The sequence below is a fragment of the Nanorana parkeri genome, unplaced genomic scaffold (genome assembly GCF_000935625.1).
Source record: "Nanorana parkeri isolate BGI_ZX_2015 unplaced genomic scaffold, ASM93562v1 scaffold196, whole genome shotgun sequence".
Taxonomy (NCBI): domain Eukaryota; kingdom Metazoa; phylum Chordata; class Amphibia; order Anura; family Dicroglossidae; genus Nanorana; species Nanorana parkeri.
In genome coordinates, this window is record NW_017306464.1 from 485,031 (window position 1) to 506,520 (window position 21,490).

Genomic DNA, 21,490 nt, shown 5'->3' on the forward strand with positions numbered 1-21,490 from the left:
TTCAAACCCCCAAACATTATATATTTTCTGAAAGCCGACAACCTATAGAATAGTATGGTGGCAGTTCAAACCCAAACAAATTTAGAAAAAAGAGCTTAAATAAATTTCATTATATAATACCCATTTATGTAAAATATAAAAAATAAGGGTTACGATGAGCAGGGGCGTATCTACCGCAAGGCAAACAAGGTGCTTGCCTTGGGCAGCACTTTCCAGAGAGATGAACCGGGCTGCACAAATTTCGGCAGCCTTGGTTGCCAATCAAGGAAAGTAGGCGGCCGTGAGTGCCCGCTGGAGAAGGCGAGGAGGAGGAGGCGGGGGGTGGGGCCGAGTCCCCGCAGCTCCGGTCGGGCGGCGGAGGAAGCCGGGTCCCCAAGGCACCGGACGGGCTACAGAGGAGGCCGGGTCCCAGCAGCGCCAGTCCAGCGGTGGAGGAGGCCGGAGACTAGGCAGCAATAGTCCGACGGTGGAGGAGGCCAGGTTCAGCAGCGGGCGTTTTGCGTTTCGAGCTGACAGTAGATGCCGTTAGGAGACAGGCTGTGAAGCTGCAGGTAAGAGGATCATACTGTGCAGGTAAAGGGTGCCTGCAGAGTCCAGCATAGATTCTGCAAACCCACCTGAGAGTCTCAGGGAGCTCTTCAGGGTCTATGGTGGGCTGTGCAGGATCTGTGGTGGGCTCTGCAGGGTCTCAGGTGGGCTGTGCAGGATCTGTGGTGGGCTTTGCGGGGTCTTTAGTGGGCTCTGCAGGGTCTCTGGGGGGCTGTGCAGGATCTGTGGTGGGCTGTCCGGGATCTCAGGTAGGCTCTACAAGATCTATGGTGGGCTCTGCAGGGTCTCAGGTGGGCTTTGCAGACTGAGACCCTGCAGAGCCCACCAGAGATCCATCACAGCCCACCTGAGACCCTGTAGAGCCCACCACAGATCCTGCACAGTACACCATAGACTCTGCAGAGCCCACCACAGATCTTGCACAGCCCACCTGAGACCCTGCGGAGCCCACCTGACACCCCAGCTTTTCTGCTATGCTTTTAGTGAAACATGTCAAAAGCTGGATCCAGCGTGTGCGCTGTATCCAGCGACTGACAGGTTATGCAAAAAGTCTTAAACAGGAAAGGGGTGGGGAAATTTAATGTGGAAGGGGGGTTGCCTGAATTTCGTTTTGCCTAGGGCAGCCCCAAACCAAAATACACCACTGATGACCAGTAAATAGATACCAAACATGCCCAGGTAAAAAATTGTCTGCATCTGTGAAACGGCGAGAAAATGCAGTACCCCAAAAAGTCCATAGACGATGCTTTAAAAGCGCCTACAGGTCAAAATTGACAGTGTTTCCGGAGACAGGTACTCTCTATTAGTCTGGCTCCGTAAATTATTCACATCTAAATGACATGTAAAACAGGAGAGCTTTGTACCCGTGCCATAAATACATTTGAGATATTATTATGTTAATAAACAGTATTTGGGCTTTTATTGGTTTTCACCATCTTGCAGGAGCTGTGAGCGACAATTTATCCCCATAAATACCCAGTTCATGATTTGGATTGACAAGTAATTACTTGTAGACTAAACATTTCCAGGGCTTGTGATAATGGTGACTACATAGATGACGGGATTGAAATGACACGGAAAATTAACCAATTCACCGCCTAACCGACTCCAACAAGAGGCAGCTGAGATTCTTCTGTTTATATCATATTCATGTCGCTGATATTTTGTATTAGGAAGCAGATCATTTTATTACATTTAGGAAAGTTGATTCTTCTACAGCCGGGTATTAGAAGAAAGACAAAAATGGAGAGAACAGAAATCCGGCTGAGATCCGTCTGGGTGTAGTTTTATCAAAGTACAGACTGAATTCTGTTGGGTGAAATATTGTCACTCGCATCGGTTGGGTTGTGTGATCTCCCTTGAAAGGGGTCTCAGACAACCATATTGAAAAGGCTACCGGGGAATACGCCTGTCCCCGCGCAGGTTGTAAGTAGTTCTCCATGCTCTTTAGAGATGATTTGGAGGCTGGACCGCTCCTGTCCCTGATGTCATATAAAGTAGTTAAAAGGAGAACTATGTGGTTAGGGCTTTTCCCCATAGTTCTACTTAGGGTAATGGGAGGAAACAAACTAGCGTCCTCCCGTCACCCTAAGCTCAGTATACCGCAAGCTACAGCTCGCGGTATACTGAGACGCCGCAGCTGAAGCGGATCCCGACAATTATGTCTGGATCCGCCCAGCTGCGTGAGTGACAGCTGGCTCTGCCTATCTAGAGACAGAGCCAGCTGTACCCGCCCCCTTCCCGTCCATTCCGCCAGTCAGCGCTGGAAGATCGGAGCGGGGAGGGGGGAATCCAGCCACTCCCCTGTCACGGCAGAGAGCTGTGACTTGATCGAGAAGTGAGCGAACGCAGGTATGTGTTCGCTCACTTCCCGATCTACTGAGCTGACCTGTGACAGTCTCATTGTCACAGGTCGGCTAGAACTATGAGGTGAGTGAAAAGCACTAACCTCATAGTTCTCCTTTAAAGGAGTTTTTAATTTTTGGGAATCCTCATTTTTGGGAAAACTCCTTCAATGATTTTATCACATTGTTAGAAGAAATGTTCTTTTTTTTTTTAACAGCTTATTTTTATAATCAACTCATATAAGTATGACATTCAAATGAGGGACAGAATAGAGAGAAAAGAGAGAGAGATAGAGTCGCTATGGGGGCCGGGCCAGGACGTGGAACAAAGGGGTCCCCCTGATACCGTGCGGGCCGCCTGGGTCTCTATGGCATCGCAGGCTGCTGGCAGTCACTGGCGGCTGTGAGGAGGAACGTGCCGCTGTTCAGATCACTGAGAAACCTGTAGCTGCGGAGGAGGAGGCTGGGCCTGGCATTGTCAGTAGAGGAGGAGGCAGGGCCCGGCAAAGAAGGAGGAGGCAGGGCTGTCCAGCGACCGTGGAGGAGGTGGGGCCTAGCGGTGGAGGAAGCTGACGGCAGATCGAGGCTGACAGGTAAGAGGTGTGCAGGGGTGTGACCAGCCCACCTGAGACCCTGCAGAGCCCACCATAGCCTATGGTGGGCTCTGCAGGGTGACTCTCAGGTGGGCTCTTTGGGATCTCAGGTGAGCTCTGCAAGGGGCGTAACTAGAAATCACATACAAAATTTTGCTGTGATTTCTAGTTACACCCCTGTATGTATCTATCTATCTATCTATCTACTATGTCTGGGTGGAAGCAGTGGCCTTCCAGATGTCCGACATGCCCCTTTCTGACTCACAAGCAGCAGGGAGCCTGAGCTTTTACAGATGGGAGAGCTCTAGGTGTGACTCAGAGGGGTGGTGGGGGTGTTAGACCTCTGCAGTGAGACCACTGCTTCCATATAGAGACCAAGGTTCCTTCTCTGCAGCATGCTGGCAGGGGACAGGCTCTTCTGCTCAGGCCATGGTTTCTAAAGAAAACAAACTGTAAGACTTTGCACGCCTTTTGTTTTGATTCATTTGGAAAATATTTAGCTGATATAAATGGCGGACAATCCATTTAGTGTAATGACACAGAAGAGTGTATTGGGTGGACACCCTTCAGTCTTCTTCTTGGAGGGAGGTGAGAGGAAAACAATAGCCTGCTTGGCTGCCCTCTCTAATTGCAGGATTCCGTCCGCTACAAAGAGTCATGTCCTCTATAAACGATAGTAGCGGAAGAGTTATTGTTTTTAATGAAAGGCGTGCTTTAAAGCTGCGTCCTCCGGGGACCTTATGCAAGAAGTCCCCATTATTCAAGAGAATGGAATTCTAGTAAATGCTGTTTACATGCTTGTCCTTTCCTCGTTTGCTTTTTCCCAGAAGCCTCTTCTCAATAGCAGCGAAACGGCCTGTCTGTTAGGCGATGAAAGCCGAGACATCATAAGGCCGCAGTCTAAGGTCAGAAGGTTCAAACAGAACATAAAGACGGCCCTTCGGAGACCCGCGCGTCCTGTACCTCATTATTTTCTCCCTCAGTTTTACCGTTTTCCATCCGTGCCAGATAGGAGAAACTCATTTGTTTACCCCAGAAAGGCAGAATAAATGGCAGAAAGAAACACACATTTCCGAATTACCACATGCAATCCCATGAATATTGATATGAGTAAACATTAAAGCTGCGCCCTGCATCATGGGACCAATGAAACCTACCTCATCATCTTTCACAGCTAAAAGGAATCGATGTTAAGTACCCTGCCCTGCACGATCCAGTTACAAATCATATATTATTAACGCAAGTCTTTTGTAAAAAGTTCCTGTTGACAAGGTTACTTTGTAACTTGGAAATGTTTTGCGTCTCGTTACACGTCTATTGCATAGCAGCTGCACGGGTGGTCATGATAAAGCTGAAAGATGGCGATTCTGACAGTTCATCTGTCACCTCTGAAGTCAGAAGGCTGGCGGAGGGCTCTCTATCCTCTTGTAGTACATGCATGATATTGAGGCGTCTGTGCTACATGCAAGAGTGAAGTTATTTACAGAAGCTGGTTATCTTTAAAGTGAGCCCGTGCTTTGCCCATGCAGGGCGGAGCTAAAGGTTCACTCTGCCTGGGAGCAAGCAGTGGTATCCCTCCAGAGGTCTGACTTACCTCGTGCTGAGTCAGAGCCAGAGTTCTCCAATCAGCCAGGAGCATGACCACTGCGTAGTCTATGTATCTATCTATCTATCTATGTATCTATCTATCTATCTATCTATCTATCTATCTATCTATCTATCTATCTATCTATCTATCTATCAGAAAGCAGTGGTATCCCTGCAAAGGTCAGACATACCCTGTTCTGAGTCAGAGTTAGAGCTCTCCAATCAGCAGGAAGCATGACCACTTCTGAGTCTATCTATCTATCTATCTATCTATCTATCTATCTATCTATCATATCTAATACTCTGGGAGAAAGCAGTGGTATCCCTGCAGATGTCTGAAAACATATACCCTTCTGAGTCAGAGACAGAAATCTCCAATCAGCAGGGAGTCTGAGCTTTGCCATTCAGAGAGCTATAGGTCTGACAGGGGGACAGGGGGAATGTCAGACATCTTAAAGGAAACCACTGCTTCCTCACAGACATAGTATTTAGATAGATAGATAGATAGATAGATAGATAGATAGATAGATAGATAGATAGATAGATAGATAGATAGGTTTAGCAGTGGTCATATTTCCTGCTGATTGCTGACTCAGTGGGTGGGGGGGTGTCAGCCCTTTGCAGGGAGACCACTGCTTCCTCCCAGACATAGTATCTATCTATCTATCTATGTTCTATCTATCTATCTAATATGTCTGGGAGGAAGCAGTGGTCTCCCTGCAAAGGTCTGACATATCCCCTAGTTTCCAGACCTGGTACACCTGCAATGGTTTCTGGACCTGGTACACCTGCAATGGTTTCCGGACCTGGTACACCTGCAATGGTTTCTGGACCTTGTAGACCTGTGATGGTTTCCGGACCTGGTACACCTGTAATGGTTTCCGGACCTGGTACACCTGTAATGGTTTCTGGACCTGGTACACCTGTAATGGTTTCTGGACCTGGTGCACCTGTAATGGTTTCCAGACCTGGTACACCTGCAATGGTTTCCGGACCTGGTACACCTGCAATGGTTTCCGGACCTGGTACACCTGCAATGGCTTCCGTATAGTGTTCAAACCAATGGGCCCTAATTATGGTTATTCTGCTGTGCGGAGTGTTAATTGCCGTATTCTATTCTCAAAGTTGACTGCCCCCCTCATTAGTATTTTGAATAACGAGACATTGCAGAAAGAAACATAACTGATCCCACTCTATCTCTGAATTTCGAATCCCCGTCAATACTTTGTCCTCATTTAATCTATTCATTTAGTCACTCGGCATGTAGCGTCTGTCTCTCAGTGTCCTAAGTTATTTCAGCGCCGGCTTATAGATTTCAGGCTCAGCAAATTATCCCTAATTAGCTCACTAAATGGCCACATTTCAGCAGTGATGCCGACAAGTCCACGGAACTTATTGTGCTAAGTTACTTTATTTTTATACTAAAAATATAATATGTTGTTTTTCTTCCCCGTGGAGCCGGGATGTTGAGTTTTTAAATGGGTTGCAGAGCTAATAATTAATATTTAAAGCAGAGAATTTTGTTTTTGGTGGAACTGGTGGAGTATCCAATGCATTCAAATGTGTCCGAAACCGAATGTCTGTCCACGAATTTCAGATTCCTTTCTTATTTCATTCAAAAACTAAATTGAATCGGACATGTGTCTTTTCTGGCCAATCAGATGTGTTTTTTGGTCTAATGCATCCGCATTGCTCTGAATCCTCACTTTCGAATTGCATTCAGGAGCTCCTGAATGCCATTCGGGTCTGGGAGCCTCAGGTTTAGTTTTATGTATATATGGGTCACAATGTTGCTGCTACAAATATTCATTTGTATTATAGAATACTACTTATATATACATAATACTAAAACTGATGCTCCAAGACCCGAATGGAGTCCAAATTTATGATTAGCATTCGAGAGCTCCCGAATGCCATTCGGTTCTGGAAGCCTCAGCTTTAATATGGCTCCCAGATCGGTATTGCTTTCTGGAGCTCCCGAATGGTATTCGGAAATTTGGAAATTCGGATCCCGAATGCCATTCGGGTCTAGAAGCTTCAGCTTTGGTATTAATATCTGTATATGGTTTTCTGTGGTATTCACAATGAATATTCAAAAACTCATCCGAAACTAACAACAATTTGGATTTCGTCCGAATCTAATTGAATTCCAGATCTGAATGCCGTGTCCCGAAATAATGAAATATCTGACCTGAACCAAACCGAATGTTTCCGCAGCTTACATGTCTTCTCAATACTCAGCTTGTCAAACCATGTATTTCTGGAGATGGCTTTGTACACAGGGACACAGTCATGCTAGAACAGAGAAGGGCCTTCACCAAAGATTGGAAGTGCACAATGGTCAAAACTGTCTCTGTAACATTAGCAGGACCCTTCAATGGAAACATTTGAAGTCAATCCCTTGGAAAGGTGTTCAACTATTTTCGCCACACATTACAAGTTAAATTTAGGTGTCCACAAACTTTTGGCCATACAGCTTATCTTACAAAAAAACTTTGGAAGGGTTATAAATTCACTTTGAATATTGCAGCTGCGTTGGTTTTGATTTTCCAGAGCTCAGCAATACCAACCTGAATGTATTTCTTAGTATTTCATAATATTTTTCATCACTGGGTTTCGGTGTACTGACGGCACCATCAGCTCGTGGCTGTTCAGATAATTAAGCGTTTTTCATGAAGTCCTGCTTTATATTCTGTGGGGAAAAAATAAATATACCTGACCAGCCTGCAGTCTGAAATTGATGACAGTGACATTATCTAGAGCTCCTGCTACTTGTATTGATTGATGGGCATAACGCTAATATGTTTTAAATAGCCGCAAAATCTAATTTCACGGATCACTCCTTTGTAATCACAGAAGAGAAAAATACCTGAGCAAATATTTAGAAGTACGGGTGTCATACAAAATTAGGGGAGTTAGATCTGCTTGAATATTGCATGTAATAATAGCCTGTTTAAAGGGCAACTCTAGTCAGACATTAATGATCAAAATGAGCAGTCTACCATTAAATGACATCAATGAGCAAGCCCCTGGCTTCATAGATACTCTAACATTGAGATCTCCCTGCCTAAGAGCCCATTCACACCAAGGCGGTTGCAGATTAGCGCGGTTACCGCGCTGATCTCAAAAGGGTGGTCTTGGGAGTTCTTAATTGCGTTTCAGCACTGAAAAGCAATTAAAAACGCCTAAAACCGTGTTGATGAGCGCGGTTCCATTGAAAGCTGTATGGAAACCGCACTGATCAGCGCAGCAAAAATAGTGCAGGGAGCAGTTAGAGGCCGGGGGGGGTTCGAATCATGGGGAGTCGCGCAGTCGCATCAACGGTCCCCATAGCAATGTATGGGATCGCTCATATCGGAGGAACTGCCGATCCGCCCCGGTGTGAACGGGGTCTTAGGGCCTGTTCACATGAGATCAGGTCCTGATCAGGTGCTGATCAGCAGATGTGGAGCTGCTGATGCAGTGCGTTTTTGATGCGTTTTCGGTCCGGATGCTGACAGTTAATTTTTTGTCAACGTTGATGACATCATAATAAGTGGAGCAAGAATACAATTTTTTCTTTTTTTCCCCTTAGCTGCATTGCGTTGCGTTTCCGTTCCGTTTTCGTTGCTTTTTCATTGCGTTTCGTGCGCGGTCGTGCGTTTCCGGACCGTTTCCGGACCGTACAAAATGTGACATGCAGTATTTTTTCTGTCGTAAGCTGAACGGACTGCGCACGTGAGAACTGGAGCCCATAAAACACATAGGGATACATTGGGATGCATTTTGAGTGCAGCAGCGTACGGAGCCGGTCAGCACAAAAAACGGACGTCGTGTGAACAGGCCCTTATTCCTGTCTAAGTTCCTGTCCAGCTGGGGGGTTTTTGAAAGCTCTGACCACCTTTTTGTGTTCTGGCTTTCTGCGGAGATCTCACCAGTAGAGTTCCTATGAGATAGAATAAACTGAGGAGTTAAACAGACAAACTGAAACATCCTCTTTGTGTAGACTGACTCTTTAAAGGAACCCGTCACTCTTTATTGAAGTTGTCCTTTAAATGTCCTGTAAATCCACTTGGAGAACACATCTTGAATTGCTAAGTTGCTCAGGTTCTCTGCTTGACATTCACCTTCTGCACTCAACTCTTTCTCAATAAATCCAAAAACTCTGTACCAGTGCCGCGTCCCCCTAACTCCCAAAGCCATGTGTTGAACCCCAGATGCAGGGAGGGCTGACATTTAACTCTCAGGGATGGATCCTAAGCTAGATTGTGGGATGTGAACAGTGAAATGGGCACCAGTCACTTTAAGTACTTTTTAGATGCTTTACTGTGGAACAGCCAAAACTGGAAGAAGGGTATGGGGCTACAGACATCCATGGACAAAAATAGACTCTAGACTCACCGATCCCTTCCGGCTTCCACAGTGCAAGAATACTTTAGTTGAGCAGAAGATGACACTTTGTAATAGAACCACAACTGAATAGAGGACATTCCCGAGATCTTCCCTGGGAGAGACACCAAACCTGTTCCTGAGGTCAATGCCATCCTGGCCTTCTTGGCACCTCCAGCAGTCAGAGGGCTCCTCTGGTATTCCTTCCCAGATAGTTCCACACCCCACCTGGGTGCACATGTGGCCTCTTGCAGGCTTGAGGCCTAGTTAGCTTCTCCAACCTTGTACATCCCACCCTGCCCTGAGCACATGGCAATTCCTGAGTATTTATGCACTCCACCATCATGCACCACTGGCCATGAAATTCCCAGTGATTGGCTGGTGAGGCCTAAACACTCCCAATGTCCTCCTATTGGCTGTCCCACTCTGTGGCAGGGTCACACCCACTACAGGTAGGTGCAATCAATAGCAGAACACCTAGAAATTACCAAATGATCACAAACCACAAATCAGCCATACTGCCTACAGTTCCAGCAACACCAAATTTAAAGAGCCGCTCCACTTAGGGTTAAGAAGCTACACCTGTATCATATGAAAGTCCCCAAATTTAAACATGACACGTCACCTCCCCTTATGAGTGAAATCCTTTGAAAGTAGTATTAAACTCTCGATCTTTTTTCCCAGTAATTAATTCAGATCAAACAAATATACATTGGTCTGCAAAGTATTTCTTAATATTTTTGCCCAAACACTTACAGTCATCATATTTCGAACAGTTGGCTCCATCTCTCTCAGCTCGGCTTCTCTGAATTTCCTATCCAGTACAAGACCACAAGGGGCAGAGCAGTCTCCAGCAGTCGTCCATCTACTAGCTTCGATAAGGGAGCAGAAAGGATGGAGGAAGGAGAAGGGGATCAGGGGGGAGGGGAGTGTCTTGCCTTGCTGTGCCTGTGTGTTTGTGCAGACACACACAGCTTACTAGCATACACAAGGGTGGCTCCATAGGACCCTGCAAGGGAATTGAGTCACCCAAAAATAGGATATCAGGACCAGTGCTCCAGGTGACCAGCCGATTCTGCAGGAAACTAAAACTTTTAAACAAGAAGAAGCAGTCATTTGTAAGAGCATTTTAAATATTTAAAAAATCTTTGACTTTAATATCACTTGAATGATTTGAGACTCATACTACTAAAATATATAATATATATATTTTCAGTATTACATTTTTCATCTGTTAAATATCAAATATTTTACATAAATCAGTTTCAACCAGCAGGTGGAGCTCTAGGCTTCTTTTTTTTTACATATATACCAGGCCAACCTTAACTGCTTTGCTAAAAATAAGTATGTTTTTTTTACAGACCTGGTTAGCTTAAATTCAAATTACAAAGAAATATGAAGAATCAGGAAATGTGTAACTTCTCTCCCCACTTTGCTTGCTGTGTTGTCGGGACTGACAACTCCGACAGCTGGCTGACAACTTTTTTACTTTGGGATAAATAGGGGAAAACAGTCTCAATGTAAAAAGCAACTACGGTGCTCTCTCTTTAGGTACCTATAATGCTCTCCAATATCAGTATCAGCGTGAATTAGGTATCTATTCTCATTTTTGTCTAGGGACTACAATAAAAAAAAGTTATGATGGCTTGCTGAGAGACCGATCCTTCATACATCTCTCCCACTCCGCTGCAGTGGTCTAAGGTCCCTGTTCTATACACAGTGGACGCTGAGGAGCATAGGAGGAGCTGCAGGGAGCACTGTGACAGCTGGCTGTCTCCAAGTATCGGGTGAGTATAACCTTTTTGCTTTTAGTCCCTAGATGAAAATGAGCAAGGGTTAATAAAACATTTTCATGGAAATGTTCTTTAAACTCGCTATGTAGGTTAGTTCAAGGCCAAGTGCAGTCAAATCAATGCACACTGAAGCATGAGAGGGAGGTTGCACAGCCGAAGAGATGGTGGTCCTGTGCAGACGCATTGTGAAAAGACTGATACATCTACAAATACGGTAAGACTGCAGGTTGGGTTCACTTGCAAATTTAAATGAAAATTGCTTTTAATTTTATAGTCATTTCAGCTCATCAAAGTGTTACTCAGAGCACATGAAACAGTAACATTAGGTATAACACATGAAGAATTTTATTCCCAGAGCAAAACAAAGTCAAAAACATAGCTTATGAAAATCACAGTCTATGTAAAACAAATAACCTAAAAAAACAATTTTACAATTGTATGCAAATTGTAACTATTGAGTGGTCCAAATCAGCCCTCAACAGACAGTTAATATGTGTACAATCAATAAAGCAGTCAATAATTCCGATACCTAATCAATGGGGGATATAAGGAACATTCATACTTGCTGCTCTTTATTTCCTGTTCTTAACGGGTCTGCCCACCAGAATTTGATCTTTCTGTTATGAGTGGATGCAGTTGGACTGAATCACAGTGACAGATCTCAACTCCTGAGTACCCAGGTCTGCCCACGTATTGCTTTTGTTCTAAACCGGTCCCATTATTCTTGAATATACTATAAAATATTCAATAGGAGGAATGAGACTCCAGTCTGCTGTAGCATGAGCAGAGAGACTTCATTAACAGTGAAGCCAGGTGCTGAAAGCCTGTGGGAAATTCAGCTCCCATGAATACCATTTTGGGAGAGTGTTTAAGAAATCTGGTCGTGGTCATGTGACAATAAAGCGCTAGTAATTGGAATATAGAATGTAAATAATTCTACATGGCTATAGAAGAATTTGGGATATTCCATACTGTAACCAGTTCTCATAATGAGGCCCTTGATCAACATGCATTGAACCATGGTTGCACATGTCATGTGAGCAATTGGCTTTCCGAGATGGGATCATTCAGATACAGCACTCAGTCTACATCTATTACGTAGATGGTTTTCAGGGAGGAAATGACAGTAGATGATCATCCACTGCAAATGTAGAGTTGTTAACTCCATCAATAAATCAGCATAGGTATATAGATATATACCGTTTTATTTTAATGTTGGTAATACCAGTAGACATTTTTGGTTGTCTTCTATTAGCCACGTAACGTATGAAGCTGATTTCCATGTGGACATGAGCAATAAGATAGCATTAGCAATAAGAAAGAGACATATCCTTGTCTATTGTCCAATAATTCTCATGGTTTGTTTGGAAGTTATGTCTAAGGGCCATGTCAGACTAGCAATTCAGTGTCCGCGTTCCATCGCATTCCTGACTAAGTCCCTTTGGAATAGGTGGGTGCAGCGATAACAAACGGATGGTGCCGCTCAATATAAAAAAAGAAGGGGTCACTGGCACTCCAGTATGCTGATCAATATGCCTTTATTGACGCATGCTCAGTATTACAAAATACAACATTTGGGGCCACACAGTGTCACCTTCATCAGGCAAAACAGTGATAACATGCAAACACTGAACATAAATGTTCAAAATGTGAATTTTGGATGGAAACTTACATCATAGTGACATCATGAGGGGTGGGGATGCTTTCTGATTGGTTGATGTATCCTTCACTGGTGTATTTATCTTCACCATGTTTGCACACATGTTACCACTGTTTTGCCTGATGAAGGGGACACTGTGTGGCCCGGAAACATTGTGTTATGTGTTACTGAGCATGCGGTAATAAAGGTGCATTGATCAGCATACCGGAGTGCCAGTGACCCCTTCTTTTCAGACTAGCAATTCAGACGCTGATGGCAATCTAATGCAAAGAAACCAGCGAGAAGCCTCAATCACTCCTATGGTTCCCTAGTTTAGGGTGATGATATGGTGTTGGACCCCCTGAGGTGATTCCCTGCAGATGATGTAGAGTTGGACATTTGCAGTGATTTAATGTTGGGTAGGAAGGTCTCATGTGCAGAAAGGGCTTCCAAAGCTACGTCAGGGTGGAATCGGAAGGAAAACAAAGAATAGGAGCACCATAAGTGGTTAAAGCCCAAATTTATTTGAATCCACTATTTATTCTTATTATTTATTTACACTAACAGCTGATGAGTGTGCCTTTGGATTACCGCACCACAGTATTAATACCCTTATAAGTCTACCTATGTGGTTCTATACACACAATGCAAGACTTGATGAACAGTTCTGGGCCCTTGAAACATGTTGGTTAGACCTACAGATCTTCTTTAAATTAATTTTTGGAATAAAATAACTTTGGACTTGAACCTCCTGGTGTGGCATTCCAGTTTTTTATTGTTATTCTGAATCACGAATTTGGCATGACCTTAAGAGAGAGGCATCTCTGTTTGCCCACTGTTTTAGTAGCCATGAAACCCTCCTCCGAGCACCCTTCTGAAACTGGTTTATTTTGTTACTGCCCTTCTTTTCCTGGCTTGGGGGATAAACGACATCCAAACACTATACCTGTCCAGAAAGAGGACCAATACTGGCTGCTGATGCACTTTCATTGGTCAGAAGGATGACAGGTAGGCAGAGCTTAGACACAAGGTCAAGAAAGTCAAGCCCTTAGTGGAAACAGAATCAGAGCGGGGCACAGAAGAGGCTTTCATGGCTTACAGAGGTAAGAACATCTTATTTTTAAATTCCTATAATGGTTGACAAGTTCATTTTAATAAGCACCAGTAATATTTTGTTTAGTTATCTATTTTCATGACAACAACACAAACATTCCGGATTTGTTATAATGATTCAAAAATACACTGGCCTTTTTCATATCTGTTCCTCCTGAAGACTGGGAACCAGCATTTTTGAATAATTTAAACATAGTAGACAATGATACATCAGGAGGATCTCTGAGCCTGCAGTGAGAGAAACTGTGCGCTGCTGGCTATTTTTCTGCTTAGAGGTCAAGACGGAAGAAAACAATCCCTCTGGAACAAATAAAACAGACCCGGGGTCAGTACTCAGGAGAGAGAGGAGTAGTGAGGTCGAACGATAGCCTGATTTCTTAGCCTAGTGTTTCTATAGAGAAAGTAGCCCTGAAAAAAGCCTTCATGGCAAATTAACTTAGAATTCCCATAAACTGATGAACAAATAGAATATTTCAAAAGCAAAGGGCTCCATTCATAATGCAGAAGTATAGCCTTGTTGCAGTCATATAGCATGCTTTACAAATCTGAAAGCAGAGTTCCATTCACAATAGTAAATGAAGAACTAAAATCTATATTCAGGTAAACAAAAACCCTCCTTTGTAGCGGGGCCACCCCTGCACTGCATGTTTAGGGGATTGTGTAAAGCAGTTTTACATACCTGATCCCCAATCCCCCGGCACTCACCCATCTCCCTTCTGCTCTGGCTGGTGGATTGTCCTTCAGCATCTTCACATATAATAGGGGGCTATGGACCCTGCATTTGACGTGATGACATCAGCAGACCTCCAACCTCCAGTGCACAAGGGGAAGAGGCTGTGGGTGCTGACCTTGGAGACAGCAGGAGCGGGAATCAGGTAAGTAATACTACTTTACACCGGTCCCCTAGATATAAATGAGCGGTGTCCTCTTGCAGTGCACTGGTAACCCAAAGCAAGGAGAGTTTTGGGGTTTTTCTTGCTTTCCCGGAGATGGGCATTAAAAAAAGCCAAAGCCTGACCTGTTAAAATTACATGACCAGCTTATCCTCTAATCATGGAGTGCTCTCTTCAGAATAAACTCCACCATAGGTTCTACCCCATGGCCTGCAATCTATGAATAGGGCATAGAAAGCAGGGCATGGTTTGGAGTAATATTGCCGTGACCAGTGAAAATTGGATAGAGATATGCATTCTCTGTTTTAAATAGGGGCCCTTAGTCTTACAAGTTGATGCAAACCTATAAGACACCTATAGAGTCCCTGAAAAATCCCAAGACTGTCAGCTTAGGTAACTCCCAACCATCTGCAGAAAAACAGAAATATGGTGGGCTGACCATTTAAAATAAACCTGCCAAGAGGGAAATATGGAGGCTGTCCTTTCGATAATGCTAGTTGCCCAGCTATCATGTATTCCTTCTCACTTCAATACTCACTGACCTGTAACATGAAGGCAAATAAGCATTTATGAGTTTACTTTGATTTTCCCAATTTAAATGATTATTCTGAAGTTCAGTAGCATTAGTTTTCCTCAGTTAACTTGTCAATAACTCTATGACTAATTTTTTGATTGACAGCAAGTCCGAGAACTAGGAACACACACAGTTGAACATTCCTAGATCTCTGCCGCAAGGTTAAGCAACATTCCCATGGCAAGGGGTATTTTACATTTGGCCTTAAAAAATCGTACTGCGGTCACAAGGAGGATAACAGCCAGGCAGCTAGAATTCTGAGAAGGAGGCAATTTCAGCTCCTGTATTTCTTTCATGACAGTTTACTTTAAAGAAGAAGTCTGGGCAAAACTTGTATTAACTCGTGCAGTGGGGCTACTCCAGCACTGCAAGGGTTAAGTGCTCATTTTTGTCTAGGTGGTAGAATAAAAAAAGTTATACTCACCTGAACCTTGGAGCCAGCTTGCTCTTAGACCACTCCTTTCATCCTCGTTTCCCCTTCACTGCAGCGGTCTAAGGATCCTCAAGTCATCACGCCCAATACACTGTGTACAGGACATGAGGACGCCCAGGGACATACCATCACTGCAGAGGAGAAGGAGACAAACTAGAGTGAGCACTGTGACAGCCGGCCGGATCCTAAGTTCGCATGAGTATAACTTTTTTATTTTAGCACCTAGACGAAAATGAGCACTTAACCCTTGCAGTTCCGGGGTAGCCCCACTGCAATGGTGTACAGTATACAATTTTTGCCTGGACTTCTTTTTTAAAGAATATTTCCAGGATTGCAGCCAAACTAGGATAACACCTATTTTATATTTGGTACATGTTCTCTTTCACGTAGCTTACCTTAAAAATTGCTCCTTACATATTACTTGATCTTTCCTCAAAGAAACCCTTTTTCTCTAAACTGAATTGTCCTCTGGTTTGCAAGAGGGATGGGGAGTTAATGTTTATCATAATGAACCCTGTCTGTGCTGTGCACAGATTTAATTGTCAGTTGTAAACTAGATTTGAACACTGTCCTTCTTAACAAAGGGTTAAAGATGTAGAGGCATTGTATGATAATAAGAGGAAGCTCCGAGTGTCCCTAATCATTCTATGGGGACAGAGTTTCCGGTCACTTTGAAGTTGTTTATAAAGCTTGCAGTCTGCCCAAAGACCTGCTACACAAAGACATAAAATAGGACAGACATATGTTTAAAAAAATATATTTTTAGTTATGCTGTGTGAATTGGAACCCATAACAAACATACAGAGGGCTTTTCTTGTTCTCAAGTCAGTCTGCAAAAGTGGAAATACACTTTTAGCCCTCATTCACACAGGAATCGGCCCGCATGTACAACTCTGTGCTGCGTGCAGGGCCGTAGCGAGCAGCTCCCGGGAAGGACAGGTGCTGCGTGTGATTAGTACGCAATCCCTGTCCTTCTCTATGGGACTACGTGGCCGTTCGCCCCCCTATGCTCACCACAAGTGCAGGTCCGTAGGGGTGCATGTTTCCTGGCTTGGACAAAGACAGGATCAATCCTGTCAGCATACCAGTACGCTCACCTTCACCCGCAAGGACGTGCAGGGTGGGTGAGCGTAGGGGGGGCATACGGCTGCGTAGTCCCATAGAGAAGGACGGGGCTGCATGCTAATCCCACGCAGCACCAGTCCTTCCCGGGAGCTGCTCAGTACGGCCCTGCATGCAGCACGGAGCTGTACGTGCGGGCCAATTCCAGTGTGAATGAGTGCTAAAGCATAACTAAACCCAAGAACAAATCTGTAATATCGAGCAGATCGGGTGAATATTAATTCTTTTACTTTATAGGGTTTTATTTATTTATTTATTTTACTTTTCAAATGGAGACAGGGTCTTTAAGGCTACAGAGCCCCTAAACCCGAAATGCAAATGAGCACAAAAAGTAACAACCCTTTATCCTTCCTCATATAATCTGAACTCTGCGGTTTTACTCTCCAAGGTTATATTCGAATAATGTTATCCGTAAGGTAATTTGAGCCATGAAAACACACATGTAATTCTTCACAAGCTAATTAACATTTTATCTTCTTTCTGAAGAGTTTTCTTCAGGGCAGGCTCGGAGTCCATGCAACAGCGCAATCATTTGAAGAACATTGAATCTGATTGATGGGAAATGAAAAACAGTAATCTATTTAATTGGATATCGGAGTGAAGGTAAGAGTCTAAAAACTATGCAAAAGAAATGATATTATGAACTGCTGGAAAGGGGCAGAGAACCAAAACCATACCTAACTCCAAAATCCAATAACTGCTTCTTATTTAAACTGAACATGTTAGGAACTGCCATGGACGACTTGCGTTCACCCTGATCCTGGCTGCCCAAGTAAAGAGACACTAATCTGTAACAAGAATGCAGCCAGTGAAGTCTGACCTCTGATTGGGGGAGCAATGTAACTGCTAAGAACACCATGAAAGCTTACGCTGAAGCTTTTTTTGCACACTATTATATTTATCTACCTAGGGGCATCCCAAGGCTGTGATGTCATTGTGCATTTGTGTGACGTCATTGCACCTGCGCAATGATGTCACGCACTGTTACCTGCCAGCGGCCATCTTGGTGATGGACGCTGGCAGACTTTCAGTCATTTTAGTATTACCCTCACTGAAAAGTTGGGCACTCGGTCATGGACCGAAAGTCTGACAAACATTGCGCATGTGCGTGATGATGTCACGCGCTGTTACCTGCCGGCAGCCATTTTGGTGATGTTCACCGGCAGAGAGAGGAGGGGACGTTCACCCGGTGGGATAAGGTATGCCCCCGGGTTCCCTACTCTCTCATGCAACTGTTGGGCTCTCAGTCCATGACTGAGTGCCCAACTTTTCAGAGGGGGTGACACCAAAATGACTGTAAGTCATTTTGGTGTCACCCCCTCCAATAGTGCCACCTCCGTGCGGGCCGCACCCCCCTAGTGACGCCACTGTATCTACCTGCTTTTTTTTAATTAAGCTGCATGCTATGTAAACAGCTAAATGGACCGATAAAATACATAGAAGGGAGCTGTTTTACCTGCTAAAGGATTTATATTTTAGTCCATCTAGTCCTGAGATTTACATAGCTCTGTCACACAGTGCAGCCCTATTTGGCAATTAAGGAGACCTGATATTTCTCTGCTGCAGTTAAGTAACAGGTCTTGCCCCTTCCCCATCTCTGCTGGAAGTTCAGCTTTAAACTTTAATTGGACTTTAATGCCTAACTCCAGCCATTTTCAACTTGCATTGAGGTTTTGAATCGAGTAGGGGAAAAGTTCTCTAGGTTTTTATAATTGTCTAGAACAGACTTTCTCAACCAGGGTGTCGTAGCCGCCCTGGGGTGCCTCAAAATTTTCCAGCCGGCCTTCTACCATGCTGCCGCAGATGCGGCTCCTGTTGTGATGATAGGGTTCTGATGTGAATGAGAGATTGAGGACTGAGTAAAAGGGGTTCCTGATTTAAGTGGGGGGACTTCAATATAGAGGGGAACCCCCTACTGTTTTTGTATGGGGTTGCCCCTTTAAAATCTATTACATTTAAGACTGGGGTGCCTCAAGATTTTGCATACTTTCACTGGGGTGCCGTGGTTGAAATAAGGTTAAGAAACGCTGGTCTTGGACCCCTCTGGGAAAATGTTGCCTCACATTCTGCCTCTGTGATTTCCATACAAGAAATGGGGTTAGAGGTTGTCACCCAGACAGCATCACACATCCAAAAAATGTAAACACTGTTTTCCTGAGGACAGGAATTGAGTAAAAATCACCCTCCCCTTCCCCTTTAAAAACATTGCTCTTCTATTTAAGCTGATAGACGTTTTTTAACACCTTAAATTTGTTTTCTCCATCTTATTTTGTTTTTAGGATTAAAAATATAGATTTTTTTTTCCAATAATTTATATTTATGTGCAATATATGAATATTGCAAATGACTTCTTGCAGTCAGTAGGAAGAGACCTCCAAGATTCAGACAAATCTGATCTCAGTAAGTGCCTGTGTCAGTGGGCTTTGGTTTGATTTAAATGTTTTTTCATTCACATACAAGTCTTTGCAAGTGCAAACCCCAGTTGAAACAGGTCAGAAGGAAGTCGACTGCAGGTAAAATGCAGCTATCAATAAATTCTTAAAAGCATCTGAAACTGATATCAAACTGATGCCATTAACACAAACCCAAAGCCCCAAAGCTTGTCGACACAGGGTCTAATACAAATTGCATGGTTGACATAATGGGTCTATTTTTAAATCTTCCGCCCACCACTAGATGGGGCCAAGGAGCATAGGATTTTTCTCCTTGGCTCCATCTAGTGGTGGAAATGCCATGTGAATGTCATTCGCCCAGAGTGTGCCTGGATGAAAGTTTTATAAATAGACTCCTTACTTTGCTAAGAATGCTGCACTTTCAAATAAAAAAGCAAAGAACAGCTTGGAATTAGGATAGTTGAGCACTGGACTCCAAGCCTGTTGGAGGCTGAATAATTCAAATGATTGGTGAAGTGCAGGAGCTCTCGACTGGTGGGTGAAACCCCAATGAGATCCCTGGCAGAATCAGCTCATATAGTCAAACTGTGAGAGCGCCAAAACCTGGAAACTGATACAAATATTAATATTTGTTTGTCACAATTAAATGTTCTATTAATAGTTAATTACCATAGTGCTTTGGGGGTTATGCACAAAACCCCCTTCATCAGGGATAATTGTGTGAGTGGAATGTGGATGGGTGGTTATTCCTGGCTTTTAATTCTAAGTGAGCAATGGTTTGGAGCTTCCTCCGTTAAGATGCCTGACAAATTAACTAAGAGAGTTCCAAACCACTGCTTACTTGGAAATGAAATGCAGGAATAACTACCTGCCCAGATACCAATGGCACAACAAATCTAAGCCATGATGTAGGGGGATTGATGCATAATCACCCACCTCCACCATCTTCCCCAATGCATTGGCTGTTAATCTTGATATATCCTTTTCTTATGACAGAAAATATCTGTACCAATCCTTATGGTTTGGCGCTCTCATCCTTTTATTCCATATAAAATTGCTTGGAGACGCCCTGTGAAAATTGACACACAGGTCCGGAGAGGGATATGTGCCTTCTCTATGAGTCATGAAGCAGTCTATATAATTTGATGCCCCTAGCTTTTCAGGTCTATTTCACAACAGTGGCTGACTTTTGTACATATAGAAAGCTGTTCTCTTTCCTGTAACAAAATAAATCTCTCCCACTGCTTATCTGTGATCACTGCTTACAGAGTGGTGCCCATCTCAAATTTAAACACCTCAAGTCCGCAGTAATGTATAAAAGTGCAAAGAACACCAGCACTCCTACTTGACTAAAAGATCCATCTTAATTGTATACACATGACTGACAACACGTCAGCTATTGACAGTGGTGTATCCAGGGTATGCCTCATATGGCACATGCCCTGGGCACCACTGACCGTGGGTCAGTGGGCACCACCACTGTGGGTCAGTAAAAGTTTGCCAACCCACAGAGACAGCTAACTTTTTTCTCTCCCCACTTCTCTACAAAACACATCTCCCCACCGGACTCTTAGAAACTAGGGTTTCTCTGGCCGGTGTCTTGCCCAGCTCCTGGCAACCAGTGACATCTTCTGTTTCCAGGAGCTGGGCAGGACCCCAGCCAGAGCGTCCCAGGTTGCTAAGAGCCAGGCAGGGAGATGAGTTTGGCCTTTACACATCTCCCTGCCCAGCTCTTAGCAATCTGGGACACTCTGGCCGATGCCCCATCCAGCTCCTGGCAACCAGTGACACCACTGGTTGCCAGGAGCTGGACGGGATGCCAGGGGTGCAATTTGTTGCAGATATGCCTCTGGCTATAAGGCATTTTGGGTTATATAATCCTATACTCATAGCAAAAGTGAGGTTGACAAGAGAAAGGCTTATATTGCCTGAAATACATAGGTATGGGCATTGCTGGTCTTAACTGAGGAAGCAATAAAGATTATCTTTTTACACAAGGCGGAGTACTAACCCTCTTTGTGCATTTATACACTACTGTGGACTTGAGATGGTAAAGTTGCTGCACACCTTGCAGTAAGCAGCTATCACATATGAACAGCAGGTGAGCTGTCTATTGTAAAAAAGACTTGTAAACCTGGGAAGATCAGAATACACAGAATACACAGACTGCTCAGTGACTCAAAGAGAATGGGCATATCCTAGTGGGGTTAAAAGATAAACTTTTTATCCCATAGTTCTTTTCAGGGTCACGGGAGGACATATTGTAACTTCGTCCCCTGACCCTAAGCTCATTATATAAGAGGCACTGAGAGTGCCAGAGCTAGAGTGCCGCAGCCGGTATGGATCCCGACAATACTGGTGAGATCCACACAGCTGGCTGATTGACAGCCGGCTCTGCCTATCTACAGCTGTGACCACCCCCTCCCCAGTCATCGCTGGAGGATTGGAGAGGGGGAATCACTGCGTGGAGCGTTGACTGACAGTCACCACTCTCTGCAGGGAGATGATCGGAAAGTGAGCGAGCGACGGTATGTGTTCGCTCACTTCCCGATCAATGGAGCCGACGTGAGACAGTTTAATTGTCACAGG